The following is a 26,631-nucleotide window of genomic DNA, read 5'->3' on the forward strand; positions in this document are numbered from 1 at the left end:
TTTTATTTACATTTTGGAGGAATCAAAAATCATTCACCTTAGCTCCCGAGGAAGCCCCATTCTTTGCTTTACAGAAGTAAGGCATGATTGTACCATCGAAGTCACAGTAAGTGTTTGCGAATCACAACCCTGGGCTTGGTAGATAGTAGCTTGCAGAAGCATTTTCTAGAATGTATGGAATGAAATGTTTCAAGTCCCCCCCCCCTTGCTGCTATAATTTTTATATCTCATTTTACCTCTGTAATTAAGACAGGTCTGGTAGGTATTTAAATTAGCCCAGCTTTCATCTCTATCACACATTCATTTCAAAACTTTTATGAATATTTAATAGAGGTTTTATAATTCATGGTGATATGATGAACAGCCTTTTGGCCGTTAAGTCAATTGACAGAAAAAAAAAAATCTCTCTTCAGGCAGAAATAATAACGATTCTATTCCTGTCCCGAGATTGGTGATTACACAGTCACCTGTTTTCACATTAAACTTTGATGATAAATTACTCAGCAACCATGATAATATCAGAAGTTTTACTGGCCAGAACAAATTGCCAGTAATTGCTTGCAAGATAAAAAGAAAGAACTGAGTCTTTTTTCCTCTGTCCTTCCCCCAGGGGATTGTGGCTGAGACCCTGCAGTCCTACTGGTTCCAATTTCTTTCATTTGTTATTTCCTTTATATTCTATTTTATTTTACCCTTTTTTGTTTCCTTTCAAGCTTTAATCTGCCCTTCTAGTAAGAATATATTAATATTCCATTAGCATGGTTGCAGATTTAACACGCACACATGGAACACAGTCTGCATAAAAACAGTGAACTTCCAGATGGATTGCAGTTCAAACAGGTTCATTTTCTACCCGACACCCCACAGGACATACATGCACATTTGAAAAAATATTTGGGGAAATGTCTCTAGATTAAAGCATGCATCAAATGGTGCAGTTTCCAAAGCAACCCAGAGGTTCTATTTCGTTTAAATATATCAAAGGTTTAGGAACAGACAGTCTGATGATAATACCTAAGTATGTAACAGAGGATTATGAAGCCTAACCTTGGCATCAGTTCCTGGGGGCTGGAGTATGCTACTTCAGTATTCATCCCCGCACAAAACTCAAGCCATAAATGCCTAGAGATGGAGTCACCCTCCTTCCTTCCCCTCCATTTTTCCATGAGGCCCAGGGGGAGGCTCTCTCTGTAGCATATTGGGGAACTGGACCATCCGGCCAGGCTTTATGTCCCCTGTAATGGGGTCAGAGACTTCACTGTCTCCTTAGGGAGGTAATTCTGCTGCCTAATAGCTTCCACTCCAACAAACTTTTTTCCTTGATATGCAGACAACTCCTCTCTGCTCATTTCCTTCTCTGTAATGCCCCTTTTACTGCCCTACAAATTCGTCTTTGGGGCTTTACAGCCCCGAGGCAGAGAGTGATGTTGCAGCTTTGTAGAGGGAGCGTCATAGAGCTGCTTCTTGTTCTCTGAATCTCACTTTGTGTGTTAAGACCTCATACCTTCAATCATTTTTGTGGCCCTTCTTCATAATTCTTCCAATTTGCACAAATATATGACTCTTGAGATGAAGTTGACTCTGTAAACTGCAGTGTATCAACAACTACCTGATAGTGATGGCGCAAACACTCACTGTAGGCATCATGTGTATGCACACATGCACACTGGACCTTAATACATATTGTTTCCCAGGTCATAAATTCTAATGGCATTCTAGTGACTCGTGCTTTTATGCAGGGAGAAACATAAAGAAACCTGTAGTGTTTCTCCCTTTTGAAATTTCTCTCAGACTTTGTGGCTCAATTAGATTTTAGGAATTCTGTGTATGGATGAAATGGATTTTTCAAACTGCATGGAGAATGTTACCATGTTAGTGTCTGCAGAAATTTTACTTCCTTAAGAAGGCTTCCCACAGAAAAGGCATACTGGGTTGAGTGATACTGAGAGATGTTAGAGAAGGAAAGCAGAGAGGGCTCACAAACCCTCCTGTTTCCTAGTCAAATGTCTCTTCAAGCAGGGTAGAAAGAGCAGAAAGCTACCTGATTTCAGGTGAGCCCATTTGGGAAAGGATAGCTAAATTCCCTGCTGCAGAGGAGGTAAAATTCACTCTCATCCTGCCTCACAACCTGCTCTTGCAAAAATCTCAATGCTGCCCCAGCAAGTGGCATCATAACAGCTGCTGCTTTTAAACATACACTGTCTCTGTCATACGGGCTTTCATGTGTGACCAGTGTATCATTGTGATGAAGGCTCTAACCCAGCTCTCTCCTTTTTTATTGTGGGCTGCGGGGCCTAATAAAGCAACTGCCAACTGGGCTACATACATTTTAGTGGTTTTAGATGATGAATAATTTAAATAATTCTATTCCACTGAGGTGGAGTAAAATTTAAAAAGCAAATGTTTACCAGATAGTGAGCAGGTAGCCATTCCAGATTCCTTCAATGTGAGCTTATAAGCACACACACACACACACACACACACACCACACACACACACATATGCATGCATGCACATGCATGCACTCACACAGATGAAGATTGACAGACAGAGGCATGCAGACAGACTCACACATACACATGCACACACACACACACACAGATAAATACACACACCCAGAAATACACACAAATAATCATATATGCAAACATACAGGTGCAGGCACACAGGCAGGTAACAGAAATGCAAACACATAAAGACACACACACATGCAAAGCCTTGCAATCTGTCACAGAATTAAAGACGTGGGTAAACAGGTTATACCGCTACTGTTTACTCTGTGTTTAATACATGCAGTTTTAGCATTTGATAAATCACTTCATTCCACCTCTAATGCTTTTCATCTGTAAACTCTGCACCAAAGGCACGCTTAACAATATGATACAATTTTTAGAATGCCTTCTCTTAGCTTTCTTCTTTCCTCTGCTAGTTGTAATGTGAGGGGAAATAGTTGTTATTTATACTTATTTGTTACTAGCAGGTGCAAGGAAACTTTTGGCCTCCATTCAAAGTCTTCAGCTACAGTTTAGCCTGAATGGATGCTGTTTCTTATATCTGAGTACAATCACTCCACTTCCAGTTTTGTTCTTCTGTCAGACTTTTCTAAAGTAGACATGTATAGAGCTGTATTTACATGAATTTGTGTGAAGACTTTGACATAGTCACTAATGCCATCTATTTCAGACTACTAGTCTACCATGAGAAACATAGACTGAAGTCTAGTTAGAGCACATGGTGCTTTGGCTAAAGATATAAGGGTAGGCCAGATGGCCTTGGAAAACCCCTAAAAATAAGTGAAGAAGAAAGTTAATGTGAAATATCTAGTAAATATAGTAGATAGAAAGCAGCTGAAACCTTTCCTTGGGAATCTATTTACTTGATCACAACTATATAAAATTCAGGCCAGAAAGGATGCAACATATACTTAAATCATTATTAACTTTAACCATTTATGGTAATTTTTATGAATATTATTTTATTTTATGTGTGAATATATGCTGCATGGGGAGGGTGCCTGCACTCTCCAGAAGAAAACACTGAGTTCTCTGTAGCAGAGGAAATGGCAGCTGTGAACCACTCAACGTGAGTCCCTTGAAAGAGCAGCATGTGATTTTAATCACTAAGAAACCCAAACCCCAGCCATGGTAACTTTGTTTTCTATCTATCATCACGATCACTATCACAAAGTATTCTTTCTTGTTTTAAGTATTGCTGAAACCTTGAACAGAAACTCCAACCAGGACACAGATTTCCGGGATTTCTACTTACAACGAAATATGTTGAAAAATTCTTCCCAATTCCTACAAGGGGAATACTGTGCTTACCTGGGGACCAACTTCTGCTTATGTCATTCTTCTCACAACCCTGATGTAGGAACTGGACTCTCTTTAGACAATGACATTCTGAGAATTTCACCAAAGTTTCTCCAAAAACAGTGGCTCCAAATCCAGGTTTGCAGTCCAGGTTTGATTGTGCCTCCTTAGATACTATGTTCCTGTGATCTACAATGAAAGATATAGCCTCAGAGTTTGCATTGGATTCTAAATTCAAACACTCTAGGTTGCCAACATTAACTGCTGGAGGGAAGAACTGAGTCATATTCAGATGCACAGTTGCTTTATACTTAGGCAGAGCAGACTGTGGCTCTCTAGGAGCCTTTACAGGACTCTGGGGAAAGCCTGTACTACTCCACCAGTGAGGTATGCCACCTGCTTACTACCGCCTGAGTTCCTTTATAGAGAGCAACACCTTCAATTTCAGGAACACGGGGAAGGCTTAAAATAAAACCTTCCACAGGGTTTACAACACAGTCTGAAATACATATCCAAATTAGACAAGCTCGCTTACTGAGTAAGTTTTCTCAGAGAATAGAAAACCTTAGTAAAACATGGGGTAGAAAAAGATAGCACTAAAAGAAAAACACTGGAGTTTCCTGAAATAAAACGATCAAATATGTGCACAGATGGATATAACTGGCCTAGTCTGGGTGTGTTCTGATCATTTGAACCATTAATATGGGTATGTATGCATACCTACATACCATGCAATACAGACAGGTCTGGTCCTTTCTTCTGTCTCAGCTTCTATACCACATTGAGAACAGCATTCCCATGTGTCAAGAATATGAAACGACTTTATTAGGGGTTCTACATGCAATTAACTAACTTAATATATAGCCAAAAAGCAGTATCTGTTTTTCTGGAAGGGGAAATAAAAACTGAAAAATCTAGTAAAGATTTCTTCACCACTACATAGAGCAATGAACAGCTCAGATGTACTCCAAAGACATACGCAAGACTTTAAGAAACACACTAGCATGCTCTTTAGACAGTTATATAAATAGGATGTAACTATAATCTGAATTTAGGATTGCGGTGTGATCCTGCAAAAATAAGCCACATCATTCAAAGAGAATAATTTGGTAGAGGCAGAAAAAGTCTTAGGACATCTAGTACAAGGTATTATGCAAGTTTTAGGACCCATAGTCAGACATAACATGAAGCATATTGTAAATACATAGAAATACAACTAGCTTTCATAATATCGATGCTATATACTGCAACATATTTTATAGTACATATATACTATATCTTGTTCATTTCAATCATTTGTTCCCAAATATCAGGCCCAAAGAAAACATCATTTCCCCAAATTCTGGTGGTTAGAAAAAAGCCAGTATTTCTTAGAAACCTGTAAACCAGTCTCCTTTTACCAAAAAGATCCATTTCCCTTATCACTGAAAGAAGAGACAAATGCTCTCTGTGCTGACTAGTAAATACCTAAGTGCTGGTCTGCAGGATCCTTCACAATTATCTGTTAGACATTTTGAAGTGTACGGTAGTTCTTCCCATCTCCTCCCCTACCCTAAACTTCCACAGCTCTCTGGCTTCCCTCTTTGCAGATACTCATTCTCCTTATGGCCCTGGTATTTCTGTTATGCTCAGTCTCTTGGTCCTCCTCGCTCAGTCTCTTCTTTCCTTCTCCCCTCCCCCGTTTTGTTTTTCCCCTTTCCTCTCCATCTTTCTGTTTTGCTCTTGCTTCTCTCCTGGCAAGGTGGAGTCTGTAGGTCCTGTTTACTGTATTGCTTTCTCTCTGTACTGGACTCTTCCAGATGCCTCTGGCTGTCTATCTTTCTCACATCGATAATCAAACCCTTTCCTTTAGCTGTAACATAAAGATATTATGATCTCAGTTTATATACCAAAGGAACACATTTTTTGAGGATTCTGATATCAACTGCAAAACAAGTTACTATTTCATTTTCAACATGGATGACATTCTTTTTTTTTTTCTTATTTATTTGCTTAGGACAGCACTTCCATTGCTGTGTTTAAGTTGAATGGACAAAAGTGCACATATTTTCTTGCTCATGTTCTCATAGCAACAACTTTTTTATCAACTCTTCTACTTCTCTTTTACATTAAAAATAAATTATTGAAAAAATAAATTATTGTAAGAAATAACATAATCAGAAAATCCCATTAATATTACATAAAATAATACTTTAGAAAAAAATTAAATCAATAAGGTAAATGACCTTTATGCTGAAAGTTATGATATGATGGAAGAAAATTAAAAAGGACACAAATTAATGGAAGGATAGACATAATACTATTAAAATATTTTTATAAGAAAAGTATATATAAACAAATGGATGAATGAATGAATAGAATCAGGTGACATAAAACTGAAATGAGTCTGGTGAATCTGGAAGGCAAACAACAAAGTAAGAACTAATGCGACCATAGGAGGAACTGGAAAGAATATTTGAAAGCCAAAACCAGCAAAATGGTTAGCTTTCAAATAAGGAAAAAAACAAATATAAGCCATCAAAAAGAAATATCTATCAACTGATTTGACAACTGGGCAAAGGATCAGAATAGGTTTATTTTTATTTTTTGAGAGGATAATACATTTTCTATGTGTACAGAAGTAAATAACGGGTTAAAAAGCCTCAACACTACTTATCAAAGAGAACCCTGACCTCAGTGCAATATTGCCCCATACCTGCTAGGAGAAAGAAGATAACTTGTGAGAAAAAAAATTTGTGCAGAAAGGTGTTACTTCAAAAACTTTTACAAAAATTGTATATATTTAAGTCATTGTGGGAAATCATATAGGGTTTCCTCAACTTATTTTAAATAATAGCTATGATTTTGCCTAACAATCATTTTTCTACCTATAAGTTCAAACACAATGAACCCAGACTCTCAAAAACTAGATCCTCATCTATGACATCATCAATTACAATAGCAAAAGTGTAGAAATAACTTGCAGGTCCATCCACTGGTAATGAATGAGTGGATATGCAATGGTGGGAATTATGCAGGCCTAAGATTAGTGTAATGACAGACTGGACCTGGAAGAAAGCATGCTACATTACCTATCACAACTACTTTAGGATACAGTTATGTATGGAGTCTGGGAACAGCCAAAGTGAGGGCAGCATGGTAGAGAAGGGGGGTTATCAGAGTTTCACAGAGGCAAAAATGAATGGTGAAACCTCTTAGTTATACTTATGAGACTCTAACTTAAAACATGCCAACTTAGAGTTACTATTAATATATCTTATCAGTGAAATTACGAAGACAGTGTTCTCAGGACTTCTTTAGTGTTATGAAGATACACATGAACTGAGATGATTTTTTTCTTCATTAAAAATATTTTTTTTTACTTTATGTATGTGAGTTTTTACCTATGTAGAAGTCTGTGCACAACATTCCTTGTGCCCACGGAGGTCAGAAGAAGGTATTAGATCCCCTAGAATTATAAATTAATGACTGTGAAGCTTCGTGTGTGTTCTTGGAACCAAACCCAGGTCTTTCACAAGAGCAACAAGTGCTCTCAACCATTAAACCATCTCTCTATCACCCATTTTTTTTTAAATTAAAAGACCCAAAGAAGTACAAAGAATCTGAGAAAAGGAATCAACTCAATATAATTAGGAAGGTTTAGCTCTTGATGCTGATATTGAGATGATTATTGTACTGATGAAAATGATTGTTGTTATTTCATTGAACACAGGGAGGTCAAGTTGGTGCCTACTCTGAGCTTTCACCTCTACTAAAAATTTTATGGTACCAGAGAAGAAAGGTAAACAGCAACCTACTTACAATACTTTCAATCTATAGTAATAACCTGCCTGCAGCATTAGTGCATTAATGGCACAAAAATTATGGGCATAACCAATTACTCTCTCATTGAATTTGAGGCCTACTCTATGAGATTAAACCAATACCTATCACTGCCAGATAATCAAAGAACTGAGACTAGATAGGTCAGGTTCCTAGGTGAAAAATCTAAGGAATTTAGCAATAAAATCACCCCTAATGACTTCCTGCTATACTCATGTCAGTGTTCTGCTCAGCTATCATCAGTTAAGCGTCTTCCTACAGTGGAAGGGAAAAAATACATAGACCCAAAACAGCTGGACAATGTGCTGAGAGTGAGACCTTGAACACGCAGTACGAAATGGACTGTCTCCATCAAATCCTTCTCAGGACTCAGAGAACTCTACAGAATATGAGGTAGAAAAAATTTAAGAGCCAGTGCAGATGGAAGTCATCAAGATACAGTCATCTAGATACAGTTACACGAAACTGGAGAGACTGTGGCATCAGGTACAAGACCTGTGTTGGTCTCAGTCAGTCAGGTCTCCATGTACTGAGAAGGGAAGGGGACACTATCCTTCACCCAGAAGCTACCTCTAATTAAGAACTACTCAGAAAGAAAAAAAAAATAGTTTTTCTTTTCCCAGTAGAGTCTTACTGATTATACAGACCACACATAAAGGCAAACCTCAAAGCAAAAAATAAATCCATTGTAATCTTAGAAGTTTGTTTTTGTTTTTAACCTTATGGTTCTTTTGCTTATATATTATGCTTCCTGGTTTTGCGTTCTTCTGGGGTGTCTGTGTGACAGAGGATGTTTGGTCTCTGGGTTTATATTTGATTCTTGTCTTTTTTCTTTGCCTCATTTGCTTTCATTGTTGTTCTGTTCTGTTTTCATCTTATCTTATTTACTACTGTTATTGTTAATTCTTATTAATAGATGCCTGTTTGTTTTTTAATAAGAGTGAAATAAAGGGTCTGAATTCAGACGGGTGAGGAGGGGGAGAGTAACTGGGAGGACTTCGGGGGGGAACTATAATCAGGATATTATTGATATGACATTTTATGAAAACATAGTGACTAATAAGGATAGAGTATTTTCCTAGAAAGGTAAACAGTATATTTCACCTGGATATTTTTAAAACACAAGTTTATTTATTTTTTTCTAATTTCTGTTAGTGATTTCAGAAAAAAAATAACTTTAAATAATTACCCATTTTGCGGGTGGGAACATCACTGAGAAAAGCTGGAGACCTGTGACAGCCCCGGATCCTGGGAGGATGTGGGAGTGACTCTAGGGAGACCCCTCGGAGAGGAGGTCATGGAGACTGAAGAGGTTACCCTCTAATGAGACAGCGCTCCTGATGGAGCTAGGGGAGTGACTTTGTTTTTCTACAACAAATTTTCCTTTGATGTCAGAAGACATTTTAAAATGCAAGCCTACTCAGGCTGCTTTTCCCTAAAACTTGCCATGTTTTGTTTTTGTTTGTGTTGGTGTTTTAATTCCCCGCCCCCCCCAGAATAACATTTCAATACACCTCTCTGATTCATATCACTGTTTCTCTTCTCACCATAGTGCTCCTACAGCACAGTCCACTTACACTGTATTGGCAGACAGAAGCCTTGGCAAGATTCAGCTTCCGTGATTACTGGAGATCACTTCTGTTTGTGAAGTTTCTTCCAATTGGAGGTTACTTTGCATTTTAAGGCACATAAACGTTAGTTTCTTAGATAGTATACCAATCTTTACCTGACATTACTCTGATTTTCTCTTTTCTTATTTTATTTTTTTAAAATTTCTCATTAATTAATCAATAATTTCTGTATTGCTTCATCCTATACACCCTCCCTGTTCTTCTTTCAACCCCACCCTCCTGCCCTCTTTTCTCTCTCCTCCTTCTCCTTCTCAGAGAAGGGGAGGACCCCAAAGGGTACCAACCCACCCTGGCACCTCAAGTTGCTGCATGGACTAAGCACATCCTCTTTCACTGGGGCCTGATAAGGCAGCCCAGCTAGGATAAAGAGATCCAAAGGCAGGCAAAGAGTCAAAGCCAGCCCCTCCTCCCATTGTGACCTCACTCAGGATGATCTTTTCTAGTTTTATCCATTTGCTGCAGATTGCATCATGCCTTTGTTTTTAATTGCTGAGTAGTATTCTGTTTTGAAAATGTACCTAATTTTCTTTATCATTTTTTCAGTTAAAGGATATATGGATTGTTTTGTATTTTGGGTTATTATGAATAAAACTGTTATGAACATAGTTGAGCAAGCGTCCTTGTGGAGCCTTTTTTGGCTCTTGAGGTAGAACTGTTCCCAATTCTCTGAGAAACCACCAGATTGATTTCCAAAGTGGTTGTACAAGGCTTGTACAAGTTTGTACTTTCACCAGAAATAGAGGGATGTTCCTCCTTTTCCACATTCTTGCCAGCATGTGCTGTCACTTGAGTTTTTGATTTTAACCATTCTGATGGGTATAAGATGGAATCTCAAAGTTGTTATGCTTTGCATTTCCTTGATGACTAAGGATGTTGAGTACTTCTTTATGTGCTCCTCAGCTATTAGAGATTCCTCTGTTAAGAATTTTCTGATTAGCTCTGTACCCCATTTTTAATTGGGTAATTTGTTTTGTTGGTGTTTAGTTTCTTGAAGATATATATATATATATATATATATATATATATATATATTAGCCCTTTGTCAGATGTAGAGCTGACAAACATCTTTTCCTATTCCTTAGACTGCAATTTTGTCCTATTGACAGTACCCTTTGTCTTTCAGAAGCTTTTCAGTTTCATGAGGTCCCATTTATTATTTATTTATCTTGTCCTTAGGCTGTTGGTGTTATTTTCAGAAAGTTATTTCCTGTGCCAACAAGTACAAGGCTATTTCCCACTCTCTTCTATTAGATTTAGTAAATCTAATTTTATGTTGAGGTCTTTGATTCACTTGGACTTGAGTTTGGTGCAGGATGATAAATATGGATATATTTCTATTCTTCTAAGCCAACATCCATTAAATCAGCACCAGTGTTTTGAAGATGCTTTCTTTTCTACATTGTAGAGTCAACAATGAAGTGTCAGGAGGTATGTGGACTTACTTCTGGGTCATCCACTTGACTCTATTCATCTACCTGGCTGTTGTTATGGCAGTATCCTGAGATTTTTATTAGTATTGCTCTATATTACAGCTTGAAATCAGGGATGGTGATACTCTAGAATTTATTATTATTATTATTATTAATTATTATTATACAAGATTGTTTTAGCTATCCTTTCACATGAGGTTTAGAATTGCACCTTGTAGGCCTTTAAAGAATTGTGTTTCCATGAGTCTAGTGGAGTAAAGAACAAGATGGCAATGAGAAGAGTACAGCTCCACAAGTTGAAGCTTGCTGAACTAAAGCAAGAATGTCTTGTTCGTGGTTTAGAGAACAGAATGAATAAAACAAGATTACTTTTGTTTAAAATCTATTGTAGGGTTATATTTTTCACCAAACCTACTTTATTTAGGGTTCCTAAATGCTTCCACCTCCCTTCCAACCACTGACCAGATGTAGGTGAGAAAGAAGGTTATTAGGTAAAGGGGGCTGTACACATTTTTGAAGTAGTTCTATGGGATGAGTCCACTCGTCATTCTCTGGATACTTACAGTCCAGTCCAAAGGCCAACACCAAACAGCAACATGAATCCACAAGATTAAGAAGATCAGGACAAGTCATTGAAGGCTGCAAGACTCAATAAGTACTTCTTTGGAATGAGTCCACTGTTTGTTGTCTGGATACCAACAGTCCAGTCCAAAGGCCAATGCTAAACAGCAACACACATAAGCACAATTCAGAAGATCAGGACAAGTCAGCAAAAGCCTCAAGACACAGGTTAATTGCCCAAAGAAATTTTTTTTTTTTTTTTTTCAATGCAGTTTATTCAGGAACATTGAACAATCCTCGGACCCCGGGGAAAGCCAGCCCATAGCTTAAATAGCCTCTGGGTAGCCAACCCAGGCGTGCCACGGGGGCAATGCAGATAGGTCCACATACATGGAAGCAAGCCAGATCCTCAGCCTTAGCCAAATGTGGAATTGTTCATGACAGAGAGCACTCACCATCGGGAAGGTGGAAGGCGGAAACCAGCTCCATCTTTAAGGCATAGCATTCCGCAGCTCTCTACAGTTCCCCCTTTTTGTTTTAGACGCATCAGGCAAGAGTAGAGGTCTGATCTCTGATATTAGAAATAAATTGGGACTTTGTACAGATGTTCATTTAGGTGTCATCCACCCAAAGAGCATCAGACCGTCCAATACCTTTTTCTCAGAGGCGGGACCTGGGGCATCAACCCGCATGCAATCAGACATGCTCTTCTCTGGGTCCAAAGCGGCTGACCCTGAGTGCAGTGCTTAGCCTCGCATCCTGAGCGTATCATTTTAGCTTTTTATGGTATCCAACCATGCTTGGGGAGAATGTCCTGCTTCAATGGCTGTAAAGGCCTGAATGATCATGGCTGCATCACACTGTTGTGAGACTCTAATCTTGCATATATACCACAGGCAAACCAAGGAGACCAACACCAGAAGGCCTGCTAACACTCCCATGCCCGCCCATTCCTTCAGATGATTCATGGCTGCAGCAATCCATGTTGATAATCCTGTGGCTAGTCCTGCGTCCACTCCGGTAGAATTTACTGTGACAATGGCCACTCTCAGCTGCTCCATCGTAGTATCGAATTCTCCAGTCCAATTACCTAAAATATAGCTCGACAATTGTTTAGACAGATTTGCAGCACAGGAAAAATTCTCATGTTGTATGCTAGTGACACAAAGTCCAGCATACTTTCATTGACAGCCAGGTTGAGCGATTTGCCATAGGGTATCAATTTGCTCCTGCAAGAGGTCAATCCTCTGATTGAACACCATCAAGCTTCCTTTTAGTTGAGCATTAATTCCTTTATGTACAACTAAGGCATGAGCTACATTGGCTAAATGATTATTCAGGGTCTGAGCAGTCTGCCCAGTATGACTCATGGCTAATGCCCTGGTGGTAGCTCCAACAGCCTTCAAGAAATTTTTAGGAATTTTTCTCTCTGCAAAGTCTAGTGTTATAGCATGAAGATCAATGAAGTGATGTCTATCCAAAAAGTAATGTCTCACTGTCCCTAGGCTTCTATTTATCTTCTCTCCTCAGAGTTCTCCTATGGATGCTCTCCTTTAGTCAAAGTTATACCACTCACATGAGAGAGCTCAGAGCAAAACATCATGTTCCCTTTCCAAAGCCAGCCTCCAGCAAAACATTACATGCCCTCTCACAGGACAGTTTCTAACAAAACATCATATGACTCAGCTGAGTCTTCAAAGAAACCAGGAATTTCCACTTCAATCTACTATTTTATTAGATATTAAAATTGTTACTCCAGGTTGCTTCTTCAGTTTATTTGCTGGGACAACTTTCTTCCAGCCCTTTCCTCTGTGGTAATGTCTATCTTTGTTACTGAGATATGTTTCTTGTTTGCAGCAAAATGATGGATCATCATTTACACATCCATTCTGTTAGCCTCTTTGTTTAGATTGAGGAATTGAGTTCATTGTTGTTGAGAGAGATATTAACTACCAATTATTGTTTGTTTCTCTTATTTTGATATGGTGGTGTTAGTGTGTTTTTTTTTTTTGTGTGTGTGTGCGTGTGTGTATTTGTGGTTGTGTGTGTGTTTGTGTTTGTTTTTCTTATTTTGGTTTGCTGCAGTGGAGTTATTTATTTCCTGTGTTTTCCTGTGTATAACGAACCTCTTTGGATTGAAGTTTTCCTTCTCACATATTCTGGAGAATGGTATTTGTGCCCTATTGCTTAAATTTTGTCATGTAATATCTTGTTTTCTCCATCTATGTGGAATGAAAGTTTTGCTTAGTAGTCTGAATTGGCATCTACCGTCTCTTAGGTTCTGCAAGTCATCTGTGCAGGCTCTTCTGACTTTTAGAGTCCCTTTTGAGAAGCCAGGTGTAATTCTGATCTGCCTTTACATGTTTATTATCCCTTTTCTCTTGCAGATTTTAATGTTCTTTTTTATTCTGTTCATTTAGTGTTTGATTATTGTGTGGCAGGAAGATTTTTTTTGGTCCAGTCTATTTGGTGGTCTATAAGTTTCTTGCATGTTTATGGATATCTCTTTATTTAGATTGGGAAAGGTTTTTTTTTTCCCAAAATATTGATGAAAAGGTTTTCTGTCCTTGGATAAGGGAATCTTCTCCTTCTTTTATTCCTCTTATTCTTAGGTTTTGTCTTTTCATAGTGTCTCTGATATCTAGGATGTTTTGTGTCACCAACATTTTTAGATTTAACATTTTCTTTGACAAATGTATCAATTATTTCAATTGTATCTTCTATACCTGAGATTCTTTCTTCTGTTTCTTGTATTCTGTTGGTAATGCTTGTGTCCTTAGTTCCTGTTCTCTTCCCTATGTTTTTTTTTTAATGTATGGTTTACTCTACTGTTATGAATACCAAACAAGAACCAGTGCTGTGAATTGTGTGTTTAATTATGTCACACCAAAAGTAAAGAATGAGAAAGATGTATATATTGTTAAATGTCTAAATACTACCTGCCCAATCTACATAATGTTACTTGGATATGTTTTCAGAACTGACAATTTAGTATTAGATAACCAATTTGTGTTTTGCCATGAAGAAACTATTTTTCCTGCTCTGAAAGTTTCTTGGTTGCATGTAGTTCTTTGTCTAAGATTTAGTACTGGTGAGCTTTCCTCTGTTTGTGCTAGCATGTCTACTGGTTTCATTTCTGCTCAGGTCATTTTTAGGCAGCCTTGTCCATAAGACTTCATGGGTACAGCATCTGACCTGTATTACTTTTCTGAGTCTTTAATGTAAGATAAAACTCTGTTCTTCATATTGGAGCTCAATAAATACATATAAGCTAAATCCCATTACCTCTTAGGTTTTTAAAGATAGACTTTAAGCTAATCTGGCTTAGAAATAACAGAGTTTTCCTCCATTCCAGGCATGAAACTAAACAATAAACCTCAAATCAGGAGCACTGACCTAATAGCCAGCAGAAAGAATGGAGACAGCTATTCTTTTCACAAGGGTAAGGGATGCTCCATGTGTACTGGTTAATTCTACTATGTCATTTTTTTTTCCAAAGGGTGTGCCCATGGAGCTGCTATCCTCACAACAATATAGATTTTTTTTTTTCTTTTTGCAAGGCACCATTTACAAATGTGTTATGTCCTTGTGGCAACTGATTAATTTTGCTTGAAGGTTATGAATACAAAACACGGACTATTTATGTGAAATGTGCATTTTAATGATGTCACAGCAAAAGTAAAGGATGAGAAAAATAATTTAATTTTCCTTCTCTGAAAGGTCAGTTCTCCTGAGATAGAAATTATCCCCATAGTACCTCTGCCTTTCTCAGACGCTGCCCCTCTGCTGTCTTTCTGTGGCTCTTCTCTTTCTTGTAAATGGTAGTATTTATACTTAAAGAGAATTTGACTGTGTTGTTTGGAACAAAAGAGGGTTGACAGAGGAAGGAAGAGTATTCTTACTACTTTGAAAATAAACATTAAGTTTCTGTCCTTGGTTTCCTTACTATTAAGTTATTTTTCATAATACACCTAAGAAAAGAGGTGAAATAGAAAGGAAAACCAGTTTTTACCATTCACCACTTCTTGATTGTACTAAGACTGCATGCCAACTTGCTTGTTTCTGCAAGAAAATTTGTACATGTCTTGGTTAAAACTTTTCCTATACTCGATCAAGGATGATTTTATTGCTGGGTCAGACTGAGTCTTTTAAGAGAGCAAGATTCAACACGGGGACTTTACAAGCTTTGAGTTTAATATAAGATTGTGGAGTTCATGGTTTAATATCTGAATCTTCACACACTGGTAAACATTCAGTTAATGACCCACTCAGTGAAACTCAATGGGTTTATATAAGCAAATGGATATTTATGACTTAACTACTTACATTACCTTAATGCAGGTAGATATCTTTAAGTTGCAGCAAATAATGAAAAAAGTTTTGTTCATGTTGCTTGTCATCACAGTACTTAGGAGGCAGAAGCAAAAGAATTACCATCTATGCAGAAAGTTTGAAGCCAACTAGAACTAAAAAGTAAGGCTCTCTCTACAAAACACCCAAGTACAAAACATAATATAATTCAAAACAGGCAAGGTCCAGCAATGAGATGGGCTTCAAGTATGAATTAGCTTGGGCATGTGCACTAAGCCTGTGTGGTACTCCAGAAAATGCAAAGATACAGAAGAGCAGCACAGGTGAGAAGCTTGAAGGTGGAGAGACTTGTTGTCAGTATTGATTTATAGAGACATTTATATTCATAGCTATTGTCCTCTTAGCCTGTGACACATTTGAAGTTCAAATAGGATGCAAATGGCTACTTCAAGCCTTTCCAGAGAGAGAGTCCACTTGTGCATGCAAAAGAATGATATTTCACTGTACCCAAGTGCTTAAAACAAAACTTGATGGAGAGTAAGGCTGTGAGAAGTGTCTCAATGTGGGAGAAAGAATGTTGTAGTCAGCAGCTCAGGGTTCAGGTTTCTGAAGGTGGGTTGCTAAATCCATTGTGCAGATTCACAAACTCCAAACCATTCAGAGTTTGGAGTCATGTGTTTCAAAAGCAGATAATAAATTGCCTGAGTGCTTATGACAGTGTGAGAAATTGTTCTCTTAGCCAGAAGGTGCTTCCTAAAGAGAAACCATACTCTTTTCTCAGCAGAAATGTTTAGAAAGTTTAGCCAAAAGAATCCTGTTGGTAAAAGGTAAAGCTTAATGTAGAACTAAAATATTGTGGCCCCATGATCATGCTGATAAATATATGAAGCCAAGATCATCAGTATCTTCACATCAACAAGGCTTCCAGAAAATTCTAGGTCTTAAAATTTTTTGGCAGAAATAAGCATGCATATGGTTAATAGCTCACTTCTTAACAGTTTCACTCAGGTCTTAGAAAGTAGAAGATCCTCTAATAATATTATCCAGAAATTTTTCAATAGAGAAACATTGAATGGCAGAGAAACAATTTAAGAAATACTCAACATCCTTAGTCAAAAGAAAAATGCAAATCAAAACGACCCTGAGATTTCACCTTACACCCATCAGAATGGCCAAGATCAAAAACTCAAGTGACAACACATGCTGGAGGGGATGTGGAGATAGGGGAACCCTCCTCCATTGCTGGTGGGATTGTAAACTTATACAACCACTTTGGAAATCAGTTTGACCCTTTCTCAGAAACTTAGGAATAGTGCCAACTCTAGATCCAGCTATACCACTAATAGGCATATATCCAAAAGATGCTCAAGTATACAACAAGAACATTTGCTCAACCTTTTTAGTAGCAGCTTTATTTGTAACAGCCAGAAGCTGGAAAGAACCCAGATGTCCCTCAGTTGAGGAATAGAAAAAGAAATTGTGGTACATTTACACAATGGAATACTACTCAGCAATTAAAAACAAGGAAATCATGAAATTTGCAAGCAAAGGATGAAAACTAGAAAAGATCATCCTGAGTGAGGTATTCCCTAAGTAGAAAGACACACATGGTATATACTCACTTATAAGTGGATATTAGGCATATAATATAGGATAATCATACTAAAATCTGTACACCTAATGAAGCTGAGCAAGAAGAGAGATCCTGGGTAAGATGATCAATCTTCATTCAGAAAGGCAAATGGGAAGAAAACAGGGAATAGGACAGAAGCCTACCCCAGAGGGCCTCTGAAGACCCTGCAGGGTATGAAAGCAGAGTCTGAGACTCAGAGCCAAATTTTGGGCAGAGTACAGGTAGTCTTATGAAAGAAGGGGGAGACAGTAAGACCTGGAGAGGACAGGAGCTCCACAAGGATAGCAAAAAAAAAAAAAAAATTCTGGGCATGAGGGTCTTTTCTGAGACTGATACTCCAAGCAAGGACAATTCAGGGAGATAACCTAGAACCTCTGCTGAGATGTAACTGCTGGCAGCTCAGTAACCAAGTAGGTTTCCTAGTAATGGGAAAAGGGACTACCTCTGACATGAACTCAGTGGCCTGTTCTTTGATCACTTTCCCCTGAGGGAGGTGCAGCCTTACCAGGCCACAGAAGAAGACAATGCAGCCAGTCCTGATGAGAACTGATAGACTAAGATCAGAGGGAAGGAGAGGAGGACTCCCCCTATCAGTGGACTTGGGGCAGAACATGGGAGGAGATGAGGGAGGGGGGGTTAGGTTGGGGAGGGGCCAATCAGAGAGCCACATCTCTGATATAAAATGAATAAATTAATTAATAAAGCAATAAATAAATTAAAAATTATATAAAATATATAAAGAACTCAAAAAATCAAATACCAACAAACCAAATAATGCAAGTAAAAAATAGGGTGCAAAGCTAAACTGATAATTCTCTATAGATGAATCTCTAATGGTCAAGAAGCATTTTAAAAATTCTCAACATCCACTTTCACAGGGTTCCAATTATTAATTGTAGATCTTTTTTAATTTCTTTATTAATTACATTTTATTCACTTTGTATCCCACCCCCCATAGCTCCCTCCCATCTCCCCTCCCAATCCCACCTTCCCTCACTCTTCCCCACTCATATCCCTTCCCCAGTCCGCTGATAAGGGAGGTCTTCCTCCTCTTCCCTCTGATCCAAGTCTGTCAGGTCCCATCAGTCCTGGTTGCATTTTCTTCCTCTGTGGCCTGGTAAGGCTGCTCCCCCCTCAGGAGGAGGTGGTCAAAGGGCAGACCAATCAGTTCCTGTCAGAGACAGCCAGTCTCTGTCCCCATTACTATGGAGCCCACTTGGATACTGAACTACCATAGGCTACCTCTCTGCAGGGGTTCCAGGCTATCTCCATGAGTGGTCCTTGGCTGAAGTATCAGTCTTAGAAAAGATCCCTGTGCCCAGACTTTTTGGATCTGTTGCTGTCCTTGTGGAGCTCCTGTCTTCTCCCGGTTTTGCTATCTCCCACTTCTTTCATAAGATTCCCTACACTCTGCCCAAAGTTTGGATATGAGTCTCAGCATCTGCCTCAATACTCTGCAGGGTAGAGCCTTTCAGAGACTCTTTGTTGTAGGCTCCTGTCCTGTTCCTTGTTTTCTCCCTCCTCCTATGTCCATCCTCTTTGCCTTTCTGAATGGGGATTGAGCTTCTTAGCCAGAGTCATCCTTGATTAGCTTCCTTAGGTATACAGATTTTAGTATGTTTATCCCATATTATATGTCTAATATCCACTTATGAGTGACCATATACCCTGTGTCTTTCTGCTTCTGGGATACCTCACTCAAGATGATCTTTTCCAGTTCCCACCATTTACCTGTGAATTTCATGATTTCCTTGTTTTTTATCGCTGAGTAATATTCCATTGTGTAGATGTACCACAATGTCTGTATCCATTCCTCAGCTGAGGGGCATTAATTGTTGATCTTAGAAACTGAGCTGTTAGTGCTTTGTTCAGATAGTTTTCTTATCTGTGCCATTGAGTTAGACTCCTAGCATCATGGGATATGGAGACTGAAGCTGGTACCTCCTATAGTCATGCATGACTTACAGTTGACAGAGGAGATACCAACTTACCCACAAAATTTTTGATTCAATATTTACCTTGCCTACAAGATGTTTATGGATACAATGGAGCAGAAATTGAGGGAATGGTCAAAAGAAAACTGGCCCAACTTGTGACCCACTCAGGGGAGAACACCAAAACTATGACACTGTTAATGTTACTCTGCTATATTTGTAGACAGGAGCCTAGCATAACTATCTTCTGAGAGGCTCAGCGCAGCAGTGGATCAAAAACTCACAGAGAAACATCAGGCAGAGCTTGTGGAGTCCAGTGGAAGTTGTTGGGGGAAGGATAGAAAGACTTGGAGGGGATAAGAACTTCACAAGACAACCAACTGAGGTAATTAACCTAGGCCCATGGTTCACAGAGACTGAACCACCCACCAAAGAGCATGTATGGACCTGGCCTCAACCACCTACACATATGTAGCTGATGGGTCTTCATGAGGCTCTCCTAATTATTAGAACAGGGGCTCTCTCTGACATGGTCTCTGTTGCCTGTTTCTGGATTATTTCCCCCTATCTGGGTGGCCTTGTTTGGCCTCAGTGGAAAAGGATGCACTTAGGTCTGATGTGATTTGATGTGTGAGGTTGGGCTAGGAGGGATGACTCCCCTTTTCTGAGGAGAAGGGGAGAGAGGAAGGGACAAGAGGGTAGGAAAATGGGACCAGGAGAAGAGGCAGAAGGGTTCTATGTTTGGAATGTAAAGTTAATAAATAAATAAAATAATGTGAAAAAATTATCCTAAGACGAACAAAAAATACCAAAACTCTAGTTTATGTTCGTGACTAAGGACTAGGCCACAGAGAAGCACAAAGTATAATTCTTTCTCTTTGGGATATTGAGAACTGAGATTGTGGGAAATATTTGTGTTTAAGGAATGTTAAGTTGAGCTCAGTGAGTTTTCTATTCCTTACTACAGTTGTTCTTATATAAAAGTAGGGTATGGTAAGCCTGAATAACTCATTTGAAACTCTTATTTATTTGGCAATGTGAGCTTATAAAAATATTTTCCACTGGATGCCAGTTTGATTCAAACCATTTTCCAATTATCATAATAGCTTTGTGGACAGAAGGCCAATTGACCACTAGATAATAGTCATAAAAGCCATAGATTAAATCATGACGGTGGGTGACTCTGTGGTAGGGGTTGCATTTATATTTGACAAACTATTTTAAGAAGGTAATAATTATGCATAGAGAGCCCAGTTTGCCAAAAAATATTTTCTTATTTCTATCTTAGTTTGTTTTTAAGTTTGTGTCTCTGGCTTAGGAGATGAGCGTTTTTGGCTAGTCTTCACTAAAGATAGTAAAGCAGAAGATTCTTCATTTTTATCACCCATCTTTGTCATCAGTGATGTCATGAGATTTCTTTCCTTTTCCATCCAATTACTCTACAGCAGATAACTAAGTTAATTATGGGATGAACCAACAGGGACAGATACAGAGGTCCTAATGTCTCCTCCGACTTCTGTATTTAAAACTTGTTCGTACTCTAAGACTGGAACTAAAAATACATTTTTCTGTATGATAAATGTGTTTTTTTAAGATTCAAAGCATGCATTTTTCTTTTTTAATTTTAATTTTATTTTTATTAATTACACTTTATTCCATTCGTATCCCAGCTGGAGCCCATTTTCCCATCCCCTTCCAATCCTACCTTCTCTTCCTTTTATTCTTCTATGCCCCTCCCCCAGTACAATGATAGTGGAGGTCCTTCTCCACTTCCATCTAACTCTACTCTATCAGGTCTCATTGGATCTGGCCTCATTGTCTTCATGTGGACAGGTAAGGCTGCTCCCCACTCAGAAGGAGGTGATCAAAGAGCCAGCCCCTGAGCTAGTCTCTGCTCCTATTACTGAGGAACCCACTTGGACATTGAGTTACCATGGGCTACATCTGTGCAGGGGTTCTAGGTTAATTCCATGCATGGTCCTTGTTTGGAGTATCTGTCTCAAAAAATACCCCTCTGCCCAGATGATTTGCTTTTCTATCTCTCCTTGTGGAGCTCCTGTCTCCTCCACGTCTTTCTATTTCCTCCTTATTTCATAAGATTACCTGCACTCTGCCCAATGTTTGGCCATGAGTCTCAGCATGTTTTGACACTCTACTAGGTAGAATCTTTAAGAGGAAACAGGCTCCAGTCCTGTTCCTTGTTATCTTCTTTTTTAGATGTCCTTCCCATTTGTCTTTCTGAATGAGGATTGGTTATCTTATCTAGGGTCTCTGTTCTTGCTCAACATCTTTAGGTGTACAGATTTTACTATATAGGATAATTCCTATATTGCATGTCTAATATCCACTTCTAAGTGAGTATATACCATGTATGTCTTTTTATTTATAGGATACCTCACTCAGGATGATCTTTTCTAGTTCTCATCCTTTGCTTGCAAATTTCATGATTTCTTTGTTTTTAATTGCTGAGTAGTATTCCATTGTGTAAATGTACCACAATTTCTTTTTTTCTATTCCTCAGCTGAGGGACATCTGGGTCTTGAGGAAGCACTATTCCTAATTGTCTGAGAAAGCACCAGATTGACTTCCAAAGTGGTTGTATGAGTTTACATTCCCACCAAAAATGTAGGAGGGTTCCCCTTTCTTCACAACCTCTCCAGCATGTGTTGTCAATAGAGTTATTCATCTTAGCCACTCTGATGGGTGTAAGGTGAAATCTCAGGGTCATTTTGATTTGCATCTCCCTGATGGCTAAGGATGTTGAGCACTTCTTTAAATGTTTCTTTGCCATTCGATATTCCTCTATAGAAAATACTCTGTTTAGCTCCATACCCCATTTTTTTAATTGGATTACTTGATTTATTGCTTTTCAACTTCTGTAGTTCTTTGTATATGCTGAATATCAGCCCTCTGTCAGATATAGGGCTGGTGAATATCCTTTCCCAGTCTGTAGGCTGTTGTTTTGTTATGACAACAGTGTCTTTTGCTTTAGAGAAGCTTTTCAGTTTCATGAGGTCCCATTTATTGATTGTTGTTCTTATAGTCTGTGTTGTTGGTGTTCTGTTCAGGAAGTTGTCTCCTGTGCCAATGAGTTCTAGGATGTTCCCCACTTTTTTTTTTTTCTAACCGATTTAGAGTACCTGGTTTTATGTTGAGGTCTTTGATCCACTTGGACTTTAGTTTTGTGCAGGGTGATAGATATGGATCTATTTTTATTTTTCTGCATGTAGACATCCAGTAGGACCAGCACCATTTGTTGAAGATGCTGTCTTTTTTCCATTGAATGGTTTTGGCTTCTTTGACAAAAATCAAGTATTCATAGGTGTGTGGATTTATTTCTGGGACTCCTATTAGGTTCCATTGATCCTCTTTTCTGTTTCTATGCCAGTATCATGCAGTTTTTATTACTATTGCTCTGTAGTACAGCTTGAGTTCAGGGATGGAGATACCTCCAGCTGACCTGTTGTTGTACAGGATCATTTTGGAGATTCTGGTTTTTTTTTTTTGTTCCTCCGTATGAAGCTGAGAATCTTTCTTTCAAGGTCTGTAAAGAACTGAGTTGGTATTTTGATGGGAATTGCATTGAATCTGTAGATTGCTTTTGGCAGGATGGCCATTTTCACAATGTTAATCCTACGAATCTATGAACACAGGTGATCTTTCCATCTTCTGATATCTTCTTCAATTTCGTTCTTCAGAGACTTAATTTTTTTTCAAACAGGTCTTTCACTTGCTTGGTTAAACTCACCCCAAGGTATTTTGTGTTATTATTGGCTATTGTGAAGGTTGTTGTTTCCCTGATTTCTTTCTTGGCTCTTTTGTCTTTGGTATACAGAAGGGCTTATGATTTTTTTTGAGTTGATTTTGTATCAAGCCACTTTGCTGAAAGTGTTTATCAGCTGAAGGAGTTCTCTGGTTGAATTTTTGGGGTCGCTCATGTATACTATCATATCATCTGCAAATAGTGACACTTTGACTTGTTCCTTTCCAATTTGTATCCCCTTGATCTCCTTATTGCTTTGGCTAGGATTTCATGTACTATGTTGATGGCATATGGAGAGAGTGGGCAGCCTTGCTTTGTCCCTGATTTCAGTGGGATTGATTTAAGTTTCAATCTATTGAGTTTGATGTTGGCTATAGGCTTGCTGTATATTGCTTTACTATGTTTAGGTATGTGCCTTGTATCCCTGATCTTTCCAAGACTTTAAACATGAATGGGCGTTGGACTTTGTCAAATGCTTTTTCGGCATCTAAGGAGATGATCATGTTGTTTTTCTCCTTCAGTTTGTTTATGTGGTGGATTACATTGATGGATTTCAGTATGTTGAACCACCCTTGCATGCCTGGGATGAAGCCTATTTGGTCAGGGTGGATGATATCTTTGATGTGTTCTTGGATTCTGTTTGCAAGGATTTTATTGAGTATTTTTGCATCAATGTTCATTAGAGAGATAGGTCTGAAGTCACCTTTTTTTGTTGGGTCTTTGTGTGGTTTAGGTGTCAAGGTGACTGTGGCTTCATAGAATGAGTTTGGTAATGCTCCTGCTGTTTCTATTTTGTGGAATAGTTTGGAGAGAATTGGAGTTAGCACTTCTTTGAAGATCTGGTAGAATTCTGCACTGAATCCATCTGGCCTGGGACTTTTTTTGGAAGGGAGACTGTTGATGACTGCTTCTATTTCCTTGGGGGTTACAGGACTATTCAATTTTTCTACCTGATCTTGACTTAATTTTGGTAGATGGACTCTATCTAGAAAATTGTACATTTCTTTTAGATTTTTAAATTTTGTGGCATATAGGCTTTTGTAGTAAGATCTAATGATTGTTTGGATTTCCTCACTTTCTGTAATTGTGTCCCCCTTTTCATTTCTGATTTTACTGATTTGGATAGTTTCTCTCTGCCTTTTAGTTAGTTTGGCTAAAGGTTTGTCTATCTTGTCGATTTTCTCAAAGAACCAGCTCTTGATGTCATTGATTCTTTGAATAGTTTATTTGTTTCTTATTGTGTTTCATTGCTTCTTTTCTTTTTATTTATTTATTTTTTTGGGATATTATCTGTGTGCTATTTTTTCTTGGGTGAAGTTGTTTTCATTGGATTGGAGTTTTTCTTCTAGTATGTTCTGTAGGGCTGGTTTTCTGTGTAGATATTGCATAAATTAATTTTGTCATGTAATGTCTTGTTTTCTCCATCTATGTTGATAGAAAGCTTTGCAGGGTATAGTAGTCTGGGTTGGCATCTGTTGTCTTTTAGAGTCTGCATGACACCTGCCCAGGCCCTTCTGGCTTTCACAGTTTCTGATGAGAAGTCCAGTGTGATTCTGATAGGTCTACCTTCATATATTACTTGACCTTTTTCCCTTGCTGCTTTTAATATCTTTTCTTTGTTCTGTAGATTTAGTGTTTTGACTATGATGTGACGTGATGTATTTCTTTTCTGGTCTAGCCTATTTGGTGTTCTGTGGGCCTCTTGTATATTTATGGAAATCTCTTTCTTTAAGTTGGGAAAATTTTCTTCTATAATTTTCTTGAAAATATTTTCTGGACCTTGGAGCCTGGAGTCTTCTTTTTCATCAACTCCTATTATTCTCAGATTTCGTCTTTTTATGTCGTCCTTGATTTCTTGGATATTTTGTGTTTGGAATTTTTCTGATTTTACTTTCTCTTTTAGAGAAGTATCAATATCTGCAAGTGTATCTTCAGTCCAGAGATTCTCTCTTCCATCTCTTGAATTCTGTTGGTGATGCTTACCTATGTGGTTCCTGATCTTTTCTCTAAGTTCTCCAGCTCCAGGGTTTTCTCAGTTTGTGCTTTCTTTATTGATTCTAATTCTGTTTTCATGCCATGCACTATTTCCTTCATCTGTTTGAATGTGGATTCCTGTCTCTCTATGATGATCTCTATTTTTTTTTGTTCATTTCCTTTCTATATGCCACTAATTGTCTCTCTATTTGTGCTTCTATTTGTTTGGCTATATTTGCCTGTGTTTCTTTAAAAATTTTGTCCACTTCCTCTTTCTTTGCCTCCAAATGACTGGCCAAATCTTTGATAGATTTATTTCATTTTTAACTGTCTGAATTTGCATGGCTATTGCTCTGAAATAATTGTTTGTTTCCTCTTTATGAGCCTCAAATAGTTGGGTAAGCATAGCTTTAAAGTCATTTTCCTGTACTTCTGATGAATTGGCGTATCCATCAATTTGGGGGTTGCTGGTGAAGTCATGATGTCCTGATTTATGTTGGATGTGTTCTTTCACCTACCCCTGGCCATTGGCTTATCTGAAAACTTCCTTGTTTGTTTCTGGATTCTGAAGATCAGACTGGTACTGTCTCTTTCTGGTGTCTGGAGAGTTCTTCAGGAAGCTGAGAGAGGTCCTGTAGCCTCAGCGTGTGGGTTGGCGTGCTAGGTGTACCTGTGGGAGGAAAGTACAGGGCGCAGAAGGGCAAATGAAGGTTCGCTTGCACTAGCATGTGCAGGTGATGGTCGCTGTGCAATTTCTGGCATTAACTGCCTTAACTTCTCAGTTTGGCCAATAGGGTAGGGGCTTCAATGTCTCAAGTGGCCCTCTGTTTCCCACAGGGGGTATGTGAGTGAGAGGGGTCAAATGCCTGGCTTCTATTTTAGAAGGACACTGGATCTGGGGTTCTGCAGACACTCAAGGGTGTACTCACTCTTATGCAGGTCGCATCAGCAGGGATCAGGGCTCTCTGCTCTCTGGTTTGGCCCTGCTTGGGCCGCAGGAGTACTGAGAGGCTCTGCCAGCTCAGTGCTACTGCCGCAGCCAGGCTAGAAAGTCCAGCTGCAGCTGGAGACAGGGATGCCGGTCCAGATGCCTTCTGGGAGGTCCTGGGTGCCCTCCACTGTGCTCTCTAGGCCTGAGAGGCCCAGCACCTGGTGAGTCTAGCTTGTATGGTGGGTTTGCTGGGCTTTGGTGGGTATATAGCAAATTATCTGTCTCTGAGGGTTTGGGCGGGTCATTCAGTCACTGCTGAGCCAGTATGGCAGCCAACAGACCTGGGACCCTGGGAGGATGTTTTTTGCGGGTCTGGGTCTCCAAGACCAGTACAGCTGCCGCTAAGGGGCTAGGGGTCTCTGTCTTAGCCGCTGCAGACCCCAGGTCGTGAGCACTGAGCTGAGAATCTCAGTGAGCTGGCTGTGCTGAGGAGGTGGGAGGTCCAAGAAAGGGGAGTGTTGGGGGATCCTTCCCCAAACAAGTCCACGGTTGGCCCAAGACCAAAGTTCTCACCTCATGTGATGTTTCCTGTCATTTATGAAGCCTCTCCTTCATTTCCGTGGCTTCAGAAGTCCTTCCACTCACCCACTCAGGTGTTCAGCTCTTCCACAGCTCAGAAGCTGTGTGTGCTAGTCGACATCTTGGCTCTGCACCTACAGGATTGTTTTAGCTATTCTGGTTTTCTTTTCTTTTTATTTTTATTGTTCAAATAAAGTTGGAAAGTTCTCTTTCAGGGTTTGTAAAGAATTGGGTTGGAATTCTAATGGGA

The sequence above is a fragment of the Meriones unguiculatus genome, chromosome 2 (assembly GCF_030254825.1).
Source record: "Meriones unguiculatus strain TT.TT164.6M chromosome 2, Bangor_MerUng_6.1, whole genome shotgun sequence".
NCBI classification, from domain to species: domain Eukaryota; kingdom Metazoa; phylum Chordata; class Mammalia; order Rodentia; family Muridae; genus Meriones; species Meriones unguiculatus.